The sequence below is a fragment of the Dermochelys coriacea genome, chromosome 12 (genome assembly GCF_009764565.3).
Source record: "Dermochelys coriacea isolate rDerCor1 chromosome 12, rDerCor1.pri.v4, whole genome shotgun sequence".
NCBI classification, from domain to species: Eukaryota; Metazoa; Chordata; order Testudines; family Dermochelyidae; genus Dermochelys; species Dermochelys coriacea.
The window spans coordinates 15,341,299-15,357,384 of record NC_050079.1 but is presented as its reverse complement, the minus strand read 5'-3'; the positions used below and the strand labels follow the sequence as shown (position 1 = coordinate 15,357,384).

General features: G+C 39.4%; 1 long non-coding RNA gene across 1 annotated transcript in view; it reads right to left on the bottom strand.

The window, feature by feature from the left end:
- The window catches only part of LOC119841303, a 338,866-nt gene that overhangs the window by 12,896 nt on the left and 309,884 nt on the right, over window positions 1-16,086 (bottom strand). The window lies entirely within an intron of this gene.

Below are 16,086 nucleotides of genomic sequence, written 5' to 3'. Positions count from 1 at the left end.
TGGTTCAGATGATTAGTGAGTATATTTAAAGCCCCTTTATCAACAGTCCAGCCACTTTTTAATATCTAAAAAGTTCAAAAGACATACACATTCCCCGAAGATGGAGAAAGAATGTAGAGGATCTATATTCTTTTATGTTCTTTTGGCACAATGTAAGTTCATATAGAGTGCAGCTTGGATGCCATTATTATTTTTTATTATTATTAGTAGCTTTCATTAACAAAGATGCCTTTCCATTTATGTAATCACCAAAGAAATATATTAGAGAGTATAGAGGGTAGTCACCAGGAAATATCACCATGTACTTATTAACTTTGTACGTGATGACCAGGTTTGGATGTAATAACTCCTATAATACTACATCACAATCACTTGGTTTCATATTCATTCAGAACTATCTACTCCCTTGACCTCTGGGAATCTGAGAGGCCTGTTTATTTTTTCAGACTCCAAGTTAGTGAAATTTCAAGTTAGTATCTGAGGGGTTGGAGCAAATGCGGTTATATTGATGACATCTTCATCATCTGGACCCATGGAAAAGAAGCCCTTGAGGAATTCCACCAGGATTTCAACAATTTCCATCCCACCATCAACCTCAGCCTGGACCAGTCCACACAAGAGATCCACTTCCTGGACACTATGGTGCTAATAAGCGATGGTCACATAAACACCACCCTATATCGGAAACCTACTGACCGCTACTCCTACCTACATGCCTCTAGCTTTCATCCAGATCATACCACATGATCCATTGTCTACAGCCAAGCTCTACGATATAACCGCATTTGCTCCAACCCTTCAGACAGAGACAAACACCTACAAGATCTCGATCATGCATTCCTACAACTACAATACCCACCTGCTGAAGTGAAGAAACAGATTGACAGAGCCAAAAGAGTACCCAGAAGTCACCTACTAGAGGACAGGCCCAACAAAGAAAATAACAGAATGCCACTAGCCATCACCTTCAGCCCCCAACTAAAACCTCTCCAACGCATCATCAAGGATATACAACCTATCCTGAAGGATGACCCATCACTCTCACAGATCTTGGGAGACAGGCCAGTCCTTGCTTACAGACAGCCCCCCAGTCTGAAGCAAATACTCACCAGCAACCACACACCACACAACAGAACCACTAACCCAGGAACCTATCCTTGCAACAAAGCCCGTTGCCAACTCTGTCCACATATCTATTCAGGGGATACCATCATAGGGCCTAATCACATCAGCCACACTATCAGAGGCTCGTTCACCTGCGCATCTACCAATGTGATATATGCCATCATGTGCCAGCAATGCCCCTCTGCCATGTACATTGGTCAAACTGGACAGTCTCTACGTAAAAAAATGAATGGACACAAATCAGACGTCAAGAATTATAACATTCAAAAACCAGTTGGAGAACACTTCAATCTCTCTGGTCACTCGATTACAGACCTGAAAGTGGCTATCCTTCAACAAAAAAGCTTCAAAAACAAACTCCAACGAGAGACTGCTGAATTGGAATTAATTTGCAAACTGGATACAATTAACTTAGGCTTGAATAGAGACTGGGAATGGATGAGTCATTACACAAAGTAAAACTATTTCCCCATGTTATTTCTCCCCCCACCCCACCCCCCACCTTTCCTCAGATATTCTTGTTAACTGCTGGAAATAGCCTACCTTGCTTGTCACCATGAAAGGTTTTCCTCCTTTCCCCCTCCCCCCCGCTGCTGGTGAAGGTTTTTTTTAAGTGATCACTCTCCTTACAGTGTGTATGATAAACCCATTGTTTCATGTTCTCTGTGTGTGTATATCAATCTCCCCTCTGTATTTTCCACCAAATGCATCCGATGAAGTGAGCTGTAGCTCACGAAAGCTTATGCTCTAATAAATTTGTTAGTCTCTAAGGTGCCAAAGGAATTCCTTTTTTTTTTGCGAATACAGACTAACACGGCTGCTACTCTGAAACCTAAATTTGAACAGTACATTATAGAATTTTGCCAAACAAAGCAGCAGCATGTTAACTGAAAAGTAAGCAGCAATTAAAAAGTAAACTTATTTTCTTGGCAGTTCCTATAGGTTCTCACTTGTTGCATTTCAGAAACAAAAACACAAAGCGAAACTCAGTCAAAAGCACAGTGATTCACCTGGTTTCATATTGAAATGGGAAGTTTAAAGCCATAAACTCAAAACTGATTGGACTATGCTCAGGTTTGTGAACTTTACCTGAACATGGCAGTTTTTCTATTAAGACAGGAAAGCAGGTAAGCTTTCTTAACACAAGTTTTGCATGGCCCTCTCTCACAGAGGTGTTGTGAGGCTTAAATAATATCAGTTAAGCGGTTTGATGTTCTCAGATACACTATACAAGCCACTATACAACGGTGAAGTATTTATAAGTGCAGCTGTTAGCACTGCCTTAAGTTTGCTTCACACTTCCCTTAGAAGTCCCTGTTTTCAGTTGAGTATGTACTTTGCTATACTTTAACCATTTGCGCAGAAATTTTCTATGCTGCCTCTGCCTCAGGTTGCTTTTTTAAGCTTCATCAGCTAAAACAGTTCATCTGTTTCCAAGGAAATTAAGGAAAATATGTTGTTTCCCCATGTTAAAAATTGCTTACAACCATTTGATTGAGAGGTTCTAGCACATCCCTCTGTACTTAGAATCCTATGCAAAGTCTATTGCTGTCACTGTCACGTTCCACTGAAGAGTTAAACAGTAAACCTAGAGCGTACACACAATTGAAGTTCTGGGAGAGCAACTGGGAAGTCTGAGGGGTAAGGAATGGTTCTGGGGACCTACGGTAGCCAGACCATACAAGTCCCATTTCTTTGAAAGAATAACAGACAGCGTGCCAGTGCCTAGGAAAAGTGCTAGAGAGGCCACAGGAAGAGATAAATGTTACATCCTACTTAGACCCAGGGAATCTTAGAGCACACAGGTGCAGTGGATTTGGACCCAACACAGCAGCCTGGTGAATATCTAGCAAAGGGCGCTTTATTAAGATGACATGTGAGAAAAATCACATACTATTTTTTCCCCCTGAGGAGGCTGAATTAAGGTTGCATGGATAACTTTAATTCTGGAATTTCCTAACTTCCACTGCTGACTTTGTAACTGTAACATTCTTTTACTTCAGGTTTCTTGGCTGTAATTATGACGACTAGATAAAACATTTGCCTTCTTTTTTTCTGGGTCTGCAGTTCATGCTCTAAGAGTTTATTGCTCTGAAATCTCTGTCAGTCTGCTACTGGAAATATTAGCTTCTGGATGGGAACAGAGCAGCAAACCACTGGGAGAATGACGGAGTGCTCAACCGATTAGTGTTGGGGCAGAAACAGCAGCAGGAAGCCAGCCAATCATTTGAAGAGGAAATGGGCATCAAGGAGAAAATACATTTAGGGTAGCTTTTTAAAAAAGAAAAGCACTTAAAAATCCTCCAGAGTTAATTTGTTTGAAATATGAAACTTTTCAAACACATTCTGTTTGGGTGATTTTGTCCTTAAAATTTCATGTGGTACTTGGGTTCAAAATGACTTCACTAAGCCATGCAGTAAGTGGTTCAAGCCGTGCCATCTCAGGGAGAGTAGCAAGTGGGCAGAGGGAATGTGATAGGGATAGGCAGTGTCAGGAAGCTTTTTCCTTCTCACTGGTTTAAGTTTTATTAGCAAGTCTCTTGGAAAGCACTGTACTGTATCAAAGGCCTTGATGTTTTTAGAACAAAGAATTTATGTGCATTAGACATGTAACCTACCTTGTTCTGTTCACTGAAATACATCATCATTTTGTGTCTTGTGGTAGCAAAGGTAATTTAGAGGATCCTGACAGAAATATATATATAGCTCATTAAAACTATCCATTAATATACTTGTAGTATTATAAACATAGGGGTTTGTGGATGACAGAAGTGAAAACCAACTCATTAGTTTGCATCACTATTAAAATGTGATACAATTTCTTTTCAGTCTGATTCAAGTTAAGTGAAAGGAGCTCTCTGAGCTCCTAGTAATTTATCTAAACCAAAAAACAAACACCTTCTCCTCACCCCTCCCAAAAAAACTCCAACTCGGCCATAAAATAGTAATCCTTTAGAAATCTCATGTCCAATTTGCATTTGCTCACAAATGTGATGAGTATGATAGTCTCAGGCCAGATCAGGGCTCAGCCCAATGCAACTGACCATGCCGCACTTAAATAAACAATACTTGCATCCTTTTGCATTTGCATTCTTATCTCAGGAGACATCTAACACTGTCATATCAGGGCTCTTGCAGATCCAGACTGACATCATCAGCTATTAGTATCTTTCCCATCTATTCCTGCAAACAATCTAAGCAGACTTCTATCAATACGGTAAGACAGGACTGAATTCTCAGCTGTGCAGAGCTCACAAACAACTCAGTTATACCAGAAGCAATGATCTAATACAGATCTCTCCACTGAACAGCTTTCTGTCCCCTCTTTTCCTCCAGCATGCCCTCTGCACAAAGAGGGGGAGAAAGAGTGGGTGATACAGAACATCTACATATAGGGAATTTTTGCCTACCAAAGCAGCACAACAGAACCAGAACAGCAGTCAAAGATCTGGTCCATGAATCTGATATTCTTACTACAGTAACTGGGCACAATGGCATCAATGACATTGAGTAGTTCACTGATAACTTCAGTGTAATGACGATATAACAATCCTGCAGAAACAATCCTGATTTATTTGTCATAAATAGAAGTGTTATTTAATATTGCAATGGTTGTACATCTATATCCCTGAACACGGGAGAAGCTTTTCACATTTTTCCATCTGCCTTTTTTTGGGTCAAGTTTTTTTATGTCTTGAGAAATATGATGCTCATAAAAATCCAGTGGAAAATCCCCAGCGTCCAAGAACTGAAGAAACATCTTCTTTCCATAGTTTTCCCATTTGTGAGTCTGTGTCATCTAAAAGCAGAGGACAAACCAACTGTACAAAATATTGGTATTGCTTTAAATGCATGAAGCTAATAACTTAGAGGCATGCAATTGTTATTTGTTCAATAAGATATTGGCATGGAAATTTGCATATATCAATATGCTTCCACCTTCTTGCTTATAGTGAAGAATATCTTAATCTGAGCTGATAAAAATCTTTAAAAAACCAGTTATTGGTTTGGTTGGGATAATTTAATTTTGAAAAAAAATAAGTAGAGTTTCACTACAGTATTTAAAGTAGATGTGGTTATCTGAAGTATTCTAAATGACTGCATAAATATTTAAATTATCCATTTTGGGGGTGAACCACTTTTAAAGGTTTCCTGTTTATTCTTGCTCTTAAGTTATGCTATGTTCTCCCTAAGATCCATCACCCATGAATCAATGTAACAATGTGATGCAGTGATTTGGGACCAGATATTCAAAAGAGCTCAGCTCCCATTTAGGTACTTAGATAAGGGCCAGATTTTCAAATGTGCTCAGCACTCAATTTGCTGAGGTGGGTCAGCATAGATTGTTCTCCTCCCTTTCCCCATGCTGGCCAGTGATGAGGTTAGCTGAGTGAACGGCAAGTTTGAGCCACTAGCAAAAGTGGCCAAACTGAGGGCTGCTGTGAATCTCTGAGGCGAGTAAATCCACCAATAAGCACAGGACCCACCAAGGCAGAGGAGGAACTTTGTCACATAAACCTATGACCCAATATTTTTAAATAATTAATAAAGGAAATATTCTGCTCTCTGATCAGCCTGGGAGACCTCAACTCTGAGAGCGTGCTCTCCCTAACTGCATGACACTACATGAAAAATCTGTATATGTGGGAAGAGCAAACCTGGTGAGCTCTGCCATGCACATCTGAAATTCTGCCACCTTACTCTGGAATTTGTCATTATATATCTCTAAGTATATATGTGTGTGTGTGTGTGTATATGCATGTTTGTGAGAACGCATTCTACCCTTCTTTACAGGATAGGATGTCAAACATGTTCACATGACCATGACATGCTCTAGCATTTGACTCAAAGAAGATACAATCCCCACTACTTTGGCAAAGATTATTCGTAAACTCGTGAACTTTAGCTCTACCCTCCAGCACTTAGGCTCTATTGTCAATAATGCATGCATATTGTTTACCTGGTGACATAGGTAGAGTCCATTATTTGCAGCCATTACCAGGTGCCCATTGTTTGCAGAGGTGGTCAATTTGTTATAAACTACTGTATTTGCTGGTCTGTGAATTTCAGATGTTCAAGGTGACTATAGTCTAATTGAAGGAGTTGAGGAGGATTAAGTAATGTATTGGCTAAGTGGGTATATGTATCACTAGAAAGTGACACCTGCTTCAGGAGAGGCTATCACTCAAAAATTAGCTTGTTGCATAATAATTTTGGAAGACAAACTGGAACCACTAAGTGCATAATGTAAGAAATATGGGTGAAGTCTTGTTCTCATTTATGCTTGAAAAATGGTATTTCTGCAAAATTCACCCCACAATGTGAGAGACATACAATATATCATCTGGTTTTCACTAGGTATGAGTGAAACCTCACAAATGTGGAGATCAGTTGTTAGACTTTTGTGGAAAATTTGCTACACAAAGAAATTGGGCCAAACACATTGTTGGGGTAAACTGGAACAGCTCCATTGACTTCTACAATTTATACTACCTGAGGATCCTGGCCATGGCTGTTTCCTTAAATTTCCACAAGTTGTTTCACTGGCCTTAAATTGTGAAGTTATCTTGTGTTACACTAGAGAAGTTCAGGTATTAAAGTACTATCTTATTATCTCACAAGGAGTATATGACCTTTTGGCAGTTTTCTTTATCTGTTAATTAGCTATGACAGTCCACGTAGGTATCTTCCCTCCTGGATTTGTTATTCTGAATTGGTTTTCTGTAAGTAAAATAGTGGCACTAGTAATAAAGATAAGTTAAAGGAAAATTAAAAATAATATCTCTGAATCAGAAAACTACTATCTAGATATGCAAATAATCTATTGCATGTATCACTACCACATTTTCCCATGTCTACTATTCGGTTGTCAGTCACTTCTAACCATACACTGAGACTTGCTTTTTCCTTCTATTTAGCCCATAGGAAAAATATTAACAAACAGTTTTGTGCTGACTGACAATGTATCATAATATATTCACTGAAGAACTGAGAGAGGGAAATGCACATTGGATGATGATAGTGCTCTGCTTTGACCATGAAAAGGCCTCAGCTTTACTTTCAGAGTATGAAATGCTCTCACCTCTTATAGCTATGGAAGATAGAAAAGTCATCTCTAGAAATTATAAAGAGAAATGGAATAAAATGCTATATTTACAGCATGTATACTAGTATTCTGAACCTTCAGTGTTGAATAAGGGTAGATGCCCACTGCTGAGCTCTATTAAAGGGCTCCAAAGATTGCTATCCACATCAACTTTCCTAAAAGTTATCTTTCTAAAGAAAAAAAGGACACGGACACACACACACACACACACTTCATTTGTGATCATTGTTAGCTTTTCCAGTGTTGAAGGTCTACAAAATACAGCAACTTCTGCTGGCTAGTGGCTAGGAGGAGGTGAAGCCACAATCCCTCCTACTCTCTTCCCACTTTTCATGACTGGCTTCCAGAAAGAGCAGTAACAGCTCAAAGACTACAATTTTGTGCAGTTCTTAATATGTGCCAGGCAATGGATTGGGGATGCTCTTTACTCACTGTCCTTAATAAACAACCACCAAAAGGCCACTCGCTTTGGCGAGTGAGAGTCTTCCCAAGAAAAAGTGTTACAAAAACTTGTGCAAACTTTTACTCTGTATAAATATCCTGTCTCCTGCCACTTCATAATAACGGGATTGTCAAGTGTTAATACGGCACACATGCAAAGCTAGAAATATTGCATTTACACAACACACTCATCATATACCTAAAAGGAGAAGCTGACTTGCCCAAGGTCATACTGGTCAAGCTGGAAATAGATCTGAGCATTCTGAACCCAACTACCACTAGTCCATAAACAAAATATTAGCAAGTACTGAATTGTGGATAAAAATAAATGCAGAACATGAATTTCATCTTTATGAACACACCTTGGATTTGCTTTCAGACTGTGGCATTTACTATTCTTTTAACATATTTATATCAACAGTAATATTTTTAAGACACCTATCAAGGGAAAAAAGGCCCCTGGATAATAAACGTTCATCTGAAAAAATATTATTTTGCCAAAAGGTCCAGAGGATTACTGAAATTCTATTCCCCCTGCAAACCAAATTTTTTATCAGCAAAAATATGAATACTGAACTCTATCATCAGAGGCCTCCCCATCAATTTTTCCAAACCAAGTATTAAATATCATATTGTCTTAGACATGTTCAAAACTTTATTCTTATGTTGGTACGCATCAGCTACTTCCTATCCAGAAGCATAACCTGTGCTCCTTTGCAATAGATATTATATAGATATAATATATATCTATTATATAATATATATAATATTATATAATAGATACAGACAGTGGGAGATGATACTTTAAAATTTAAGTTAAGCTCCTTCCATTCATCTCAAACTCATTATAATTCAAGCCTGTACACTGAAACTGACAACGGTCCCTTTCCTTTATTTCTTTAATTAGTACTGTCATTTTTAATACACTGAAAAGAAGGATTGTGTGTCTGGATATGAGGCATCTTATCCTGAAACTTCCAATGTGTCTATTTTACAAAGCAAAAAATAAAAAAATAAAATCCCTTGTACAACTATCAATTGAAGACAGGGTCTTTTCTGTGTGTCATTAATTTAGTTCCATTTTTGGACATAGGACACACAATTTCTTTAAACAAAGATGTCAGATTGTTAAATGCCTTAGCTATAGTGTCCTGGTAATTCAATCCCTTGGATTTGCTTGGATGTCCTAAAGTGTTTTGAGTGCAAACACTGGAAGGAAACTGCAGCACCGGTCAGTCCTCTCTTAAATCTTCTTATGGATTTCATTTGCTGTGTGGCCTGAGAGAGGTCAAAAGGTTTTGGCATAGAAGTAGAATTCTAGAAATAATCACCTTATAGACCCACTAAATCAATCATAATTAATGCACTTGCCTAGTTCTGTCAGAGGATTGCTGCTAGAGGGCAAAATAAAGAGGCCCTTTCTAATACAATTTGAAAAGAGATCAAATCTGTCATTTCATCTAATAATTGAGCCAAATGAGAAAAGAGAAGGGTCAGAGTTCATCCTGTGACCTTATATAAACCCAATAATACATAATTCATTTTCATTTTATGGAATTTATAAGATGCTGTAAACTGTCAGAATACAGACACATCTGCTTTAGCTTCCAACAAACTTGAGTCTCCTGCTTACCATGTAACTCACACTGAGCTGCCAAAACTTTTAAGTGGTATATTCTGGCAGAATAATCCAAAAGCCTTCAACAGGGACTGGTATTTAATTCATTCTTCCAAGCGTGTGAAGTTAATAACTGAATAAATCACTCGCAGTTCTTTCTAAATGATATTAAACCTGTAATTTATTTATTGAACGTTACAAATACAGTTAAAACATGTTTTCAGGCAAAATGGTTTCTTTTCTTTTTTTTTTAATCATCATCATCATCATCAAAATGTAATCTGGATTTTTTTTTATAATATGGTCTATAAATACATATGCATCCTTAGAGAGCAGCACTTTCAGTCCGAGCCCCTTGCTTCAATCAACAGGATGCAGCAGAACATTTACAGGCACCAGGTATTTCAGTTGTTAACTACTTAGAGCAAATGGTGGGAGGGCATGCTTAGAAAACATTTCCCGGGGAACAAGCTCCCTCAGATGGTTGTCCGTTTAGGTGGAAAACATTGAATTCCGCCTGAAGTAAATGCCAAGTTGTTTCTAAGCCATTTTATTACACTTTACTCACACCTTGGCCTATTTAGTTCCTTTCGGGGACACATTCGCCTCTCAGTTAAGCTATTTAGAGTTGTACTGGAGGAGAATCTGATCCATTATGTTCAGATGTTACATGGATGCCAGGGGTCCTATTCCTCTCTGCCTTGTCCCATGTGCTGTTATTGTGCAAGGCACCTTGTGGAGCATTCTATGCATCCCTGACTTTATATTTTCCTTAGACACTCCTGGTAAGCAGTTTACTTAGAGATTTTTTTTTAAAATATTTTATTTGATACAGTTTGTAAAGTGCTTAGAACTGGAGATAGGCACTAATGGAAGTCAAAAGAAATAAATAGTAAACAACAAATAAATAGATCAATATGGAGTTACATTATAGAATGTATTTTCCATTACATATACTGCAATGTAGAAGTCGGATGGAAAATCTAGCACTGTCTGTTTGCTCCGTTTAGCGTTGCTGGACACAATAAAAGGGTCTCACACAGTCCTAAATCCAACCACTTTGTACTGCTTGGACAGTACAAAGCTACCAGAAAGATGTCTTAAATCATGCCAGAAGCTGCTTTGGCCCCCAGCCAGTCCAAAACAGAGAAGTAAAAATGTGGCTTAGAGCTCTCTTTACTCCCTGCTCTCCTTAGCTGCACCAAACTGAAGATTGAGCCTTTTGCTTACATAAATTCCTCACTCCACGAAGATTTCCTTAACTGAACAGTGAAGGTAAGAGAGACCAAAAAATTCACCATTAAGACTGACTAAGCTATGCTAGAAGGTATCCAGATTCCAGTTACATGTACAATATGTGAGCTAGTTATTGAACAGTAGAATTAGCAGCAACACTAATCTGCACGTCTATAGCGCCTTCTATGGGTGAATTTCAAAGTGCTTTACAAGCACTAATGAACATATACTCACAGCACCCCTCTAAAATAGAAGAGTATCGTTTCCCCATTTTTACAAGTTGGGAAACTAAGGCAGAGAGACAAGTGACTTGTTCAAGGCCACAACAAAGCCTGTTAAGAGTACATCTAAGCAGCAAAGAACAACCTGTGGCAGGCTCACATCAGGGACTTGGGCTCATGGGGCTCAGGCTCCAGGGTGGGAGGGTCCAGAGCTCAGGCTCCAGCTGCGGAAGTCTACACCTCAATGGAATAGCCACACAGTCTGAGCCCCCCACCCCCGAGCCTAAGTTGACTCACATGGGCCAGACAGAGTTTTTTCTTTGCTATATAGACATACAGCGAGAATTAGAACCCAGATCTTGAGTCCCTCCCTTTCCCTTGTAGTTTTACCACACACATCAAGACAGAGAATACATTTTTACACACACACACACACACACACACACAAAATTGCCTTTTGGCCTTGTGTGTGAACTGTGAGAAATAAAAATGTAATGTGTATGTCAGTCTCTCAGGATTTACATTAACCTTTATCTATTTACCCTTTTTGAGTTTGAAGTGCAACAATCCTTGAATTCATCATATTGTTTAAGTTTGACCCCTGGCCTCTAAGGTCAAATCACCCCCTGAGGTCATCTGCCCATCTGATTAACACATTCCATAATTTTGGAGGTGGCCAATCTAGTGGGCCATCCCATTAATCATGGCAGAGGCACCAGAAGCAGTATGAAGAAAACACTGAGGTTATCAAATCCCCGCAGGAGATTAGGAAGTTAGATAAGCATGTGAAGTTTAACAAACAAAACGTACATGAACAAACCAAAAAGTATTCAAGGCCTGTAACCTGACAGGCAAAGCAGCATGAGAAAAACAAACACATCAGCATAATCCTCCTCCCCCTCATCTCCTTCTGACTAGAATTTCATAAAGCTCTGATATTTCCTTTTGAAGATAATATACCAATCTGGTCTTGAGAAGTCAGTGTTAAATATTTCTCCTCTTCTTGGCCTATATTAATCAAATTGCCTGTATAATACACAATTGAGTTAGATCTGGCTATATAGCAAACTAATGTTCATCCAACGAGGTAAATTAGGATGGTCACTGCTGCATCCCCCAAATACTAGACATTCTGGGGTACCTCTGGGAACAGCAGAGGCCTGCCCCCACTTGTGTGATCCCATATGTAACACACTCAGAAATAGCCTCCTCTGTGAGTCCACTGACTCCACATGAAAATACTGGACAAAACCAGGCCTGGTTCTAAATCATTACGAAAGAAGGAATGATACTTTAGAAAACCAGGACCGTCAGGCTTAAAACTGGCTGCATGGCCTCCTTATGTCAAACTATGACTCCTGCAAAGATCATTTGCAGGATGACAACAAAGTGCCATGACTTTGGTTTCATCAACAAAGAGATGTTTAAGATGGTGTGGTTTTGCTTGTTGACACTGGATCTGATTTTGACTTAGTTGAAGGGACATGGAAGAATTATAAAATGGGCAATATAACCACAAACATATATTTTAAAAATGGTTTGATTTAGAGTAAACATAAAAACATCTTTAGAGGTAAAAATGAATGAGAGGTAGCCTGATTTAGTGGATAAGACAGTGGACTGAAAGGTAGAAATCCTGAGTTCTTTTCACAGATCAGTCACTGACTTGCTATGCAGCTTGGGCAAATCACTTCAACCCTGTGTGCCTCTGTTTTTCCTCCCACTCTTTGTCTATCTTGCCTGCTTAGACTTCAAGCTCTTCAGGACAGGAACTGCCTCTTGCTCGGTGTCTGCACAACACGTAGCACAATGGAATCTTAATTGTGGCCTGTAACTGCAACAGTAATACAAAGGTTATAGTTAAGGATGCTAGGACTGACTTAGGCAGTGTCTGATATTGTTAGTTTTTCCCAGAATGTGAGATCTTTGTGGCAGAGACTTTGTCCTTTTTTGTGTTTGTAAAGCCACTACCAAAATGGAACTCGAGTCCCAAATAGATTACGATCATAATAGAAACAGGTCGACATACTAGCTGATCAAAAAACGAAAACTTATTTTCATGAAACACTGAAATCTCAAAGTTGTTTTCATTTCAAAGTGTTCAGAACTGACCCATTTTTGTATTTTTCACATTTATTCAATTTCTCCCATTTTTTTTAAATGAATATAAAACATTGGGAGCTTAACAACATTTTTAATTGACTAAAACCCACAATTTCCTCTTTGATATTTTTTGCTAAAAATAATTTAAAACAGAAAAAAGCATGTTTTTATGAAAAACAACATATGTCAACAGTTGACATTGTATTGCAAAAAGCTCCAGTAAATCTAATTGTCCCCAGTTAACTGACGGTGAAACTGAAGCAAAGAGAAGTAAAGTGACTTTACAGGATTACTCAGCTACTGAGCTAATGTCAGAACCAGGGTAAGAAAACTGATCTCCTGACTCCCAATCCTTTGCCAAATCCACTAGACCACAATTCCCCCAGCTGGCAGAGAATAAATAATGGCTAAGCTCTGTAGAAAAGAGAAAGAGCCTTTTGCCTGTTGATAGTAAAAGAAACCAATATGGTTGTTTTCTGTTTGCAGCTTTCAAGGAACAAGTTGTGGAAATTTCAGTCTCAGGAAGTTCAGGGTATGGATAACAAATGTCAGCAATGATTGAGCAGTTCATATGAAATTGACATTCCTTTGCCATAAGTCTACCCTAAGCAAACTTCTAGTCAGACACAACTGCAAGAACTAGAAAGGCTGGAAGAGAGTAGTATCTTAACCTGAAAGGAACTCGCTGGTGCAACAAAACATGTTGAAAAAAAGAACATGGCAGTAGTTATTATTGTATTTTGTAACCACCTTGCAAATTTGGAAGTCTCACATGCGGAGACTCTTAATGCATCTTAAATCTTTGCAGCTGAATGCTTACTGAATTATAAGGACTACATTATCAGAAAGGAGCTTTATATTTGTGCCTATAATTTTGCATGCACAATCAATCATTTGTGTGGGCAAACAGCATGTACAGCCATGGACCACACAGAAGCCCAAATGCAGACTTTTCCCATCTCATTTCATTGTCATTTCAGTCATTGCATATTGAAAGCTGCAAGTGCAGAGCCTGGTTTAAGGCACATTGGAAAACAGCCTTAAATGTTTAATTGTAGTTTACAAAGAGGCTTAGGGTCTGGCACATGCTGGCTATGAAGAGGCGGATGCCACTGTGGATTCATGAAGTAGGCAAATGATTCCATGTTTCAGAGTAGCAGCCGTGTTAGTCTGTATTCGCAAAAAGAAAAGGAGTACTTGTGGCACCTTAGAGACTAACAAATTTATTAGAGCATAAGCTTTCGTGAGCTACAGCTCACTTCATCGGATGCATTTGGTGGAAAAAACAGAGGAGAGATTTATATACACACACACAGAGAACATGAAACAATGGGTTTATCATACACACTGTAAGGAGAGTGATCACTTAAGATAAGCCATCACCAACAGCAGGGGGGGGAAAGGAGGAAAACCTTTCATGGTGACAAGCAGGTAGACTAATTCCAGCAGTTAACAAGAATATCAGAGGAACAGTGGGGGGTGGGGTGGGAGGGAGAAATACCATGGGGAAATAGTTTTACTTTGCGTAATGACTCATCCATTCCCAGTCTCTATTCAAGCCTAAATTAATTGTATCCAGTTTGCAAATTAATTCCAATTCAGCAGTCTCTCGTTGGAGTCTGTTTTTGAAGCTTTTTTGTTGAAGTATAGCCACTCTTTGGTCTGTGATCGAGTGACCAGAGAGATTGAAGTGTTCTCCAACTGGTTTTTGAATGTTATAATTCTTGACGTCTGATTTGTGTCCATTCATTCTTTTACGTAGAGACTGTCCAGTTTGGCCAATGTACATGGCAGAGGGGCATTGCTGGCACATGATGGCATATATCACATTGGTAGATGCGCAGGTGAACGAGCCTCTGATAGTGTGGCTGATGTGATTAGGCCCTATGATGGTATCCCCTGAATAGATATGTGGACAGAGTTGGCAACGGGCTTTGTTGCAAGGATAGGTTCCTGGGTTAGTGGTTCTGTTGTGTGGTGTGTGGTTGCTGGTGAGTATTTGCTTCAGATTGGGGGGCTGTCTGTAAGCAAGGACTGGTCTGTCTCCCAAGATCTGTGAGAGTGATGGGTCGTCCTTCAGGATAGGTTGTAGATCCTTGATGATGCGTTGGAGAGGTTTTAGTTGGGGGCTGAAGGTGATGGCTAGTGGCGTTCTGTTGTTTTCTTTGTTGGGCCTGTCCTGTAGTAGGTGACTTCTGGGTACTCTAATGGCTCTGTCAATCTGTTTCTTCACTTCAGCAGGTGGGTATTGTAGTTGTAGGAATGCATGATAGAGATCTTGTAGGTGTTTGTCTCTGTCTGAGGGGTTGGAGCAAATGCGGTTATATCGTAGCGCTTGGCTGTAAACAATGGATCGAGTGGTATGATCTGGATGAAAGCTAGAGGCATGTAGGTAGGAATAGCGGTCAGTAGGTTTCCGATATAGGGTGGTGTTTATGTGACCATCGCTTATTAGCACCGTAGTGTCCAGGAAGTGGATCTCTTGTGTGGACTGGTCCAGGCTGAGGTTGATGGTGGGATGGAAATTGTTGAAATCATGGTGTAATTCCTCAAGAGCTTCTTTTCCATGGGTCCAGATGATGAAGATGTCATCAATGTAGCGCAAGTAGAGTAGGGGCATTAGGGGACGAGAGCTGAGGAAGCGTTGTTCTAAGTCAGCCATAAAAATGATTCCATGACATTGATAAAGCCTCAGGGTTAGGGCAATCCTTAGGATTTATCGGTGTCACAGAACCATTTGTGCCTTTGTTACAATTTCTTCCCTGCTCCCCTCTTGCTCCCAAGAAAAAGTAAAGTTAATACTACCCTTGAAAAGGTGCAGCGTACATCTCCACTTGTGACTGGCCAGCAAATAGGAGGGAGAAACCAAAATTATCTGTCCACCCGCTTGCAGGATGGACTATCTGGGGATGCAAGGGCAGCACTCAGCACTAAACACGAACCCAAAATCCAAGCGGGCTGAGACAAGGTCTGCTGGTCCCTCACTTCCCCATCAGGCCAGATAAGACAAGGGCTAAATCTAGCTCTATCTATGGTCATTAAAACTCCATAAAGTCAGGAACGCAGGGTATTAAATAAAACAATGAAAATCAAAATAAAAGGATTACTAGCAACTTTTCTACTTCCTTTTGTGCTGCTTTCTAAAGCTTCACTTGCTATTATGAACAAGTTTTATCTTTAAAAAAAGATGGAACGACACAAACCATTTGTATACCTTTATACAAATTTCCTAATGT